Here is a 620-nt window from a genome sequence, read left to right on the forward strand (position 1 = left end):
TTAAAATTGCCAGTTAGTATTCATATAGAATGTCTTTAAAAGCTCAGCTTTAGGCCCTCCCTGGTGGCACAGTGAGTTAAAGCACAGCACTAAGAAGCTTAAGTCACTTCTGCATGAGTTCGATTCCCGCCTGCCCCGAAGGTGACCACATGGCACGGCAGACCTCTCCTGACCCTCCCGCTGCTCCCCTCAGCAGTGTATGTCGTCAATCTGTCTGTTCAGCTCCCCACTCCGTCTCTGGTGAAGCCTCCTGCCATCCCTGAGCCTCTGGCCTGTATCCCAGTTCTGTATGCACAAATAAATAAATCTTTAAAAAAAAATGAAGTTTTGAATATGAACTCTTCTAACAATTCTGAAGAACTGTTCTAATCTTTAATAGGGATCTACTCCCAAATGACTATTTTTATCTTAGTCCTTATTAACATCAAGGAGTTGTATATGTGTTAACATCAAGGAATAACTGGAATGCCATTTCTACTTTTAAGCTATTCAAACCAAGTTTTCTATTTAGGATTTAAAAAAAATGTTTGGGAACATAAAGCAATATCTGGTAGAATGAGTTGTTAAGTCTGGTAACAGTAAGAGTGGCCAAAGGCTAGAGTCTAGCAGACCCACGCTGA

This window comes from Condylura cristata, unplaced genomic scaffold (genome assembly GCF_000260355.1).
Source record: "Condylura cristata isolate star-nosed mole 26May11 unplaced genomic scaffold, ConCri1.0 scaffold00010, whole genome shotgun sequence".
NCBI lineage: Eukaryota > Metazoa > Chordata > Mammalia > Eulipotyphla > Talpidae > Condylura > Condylura cristata.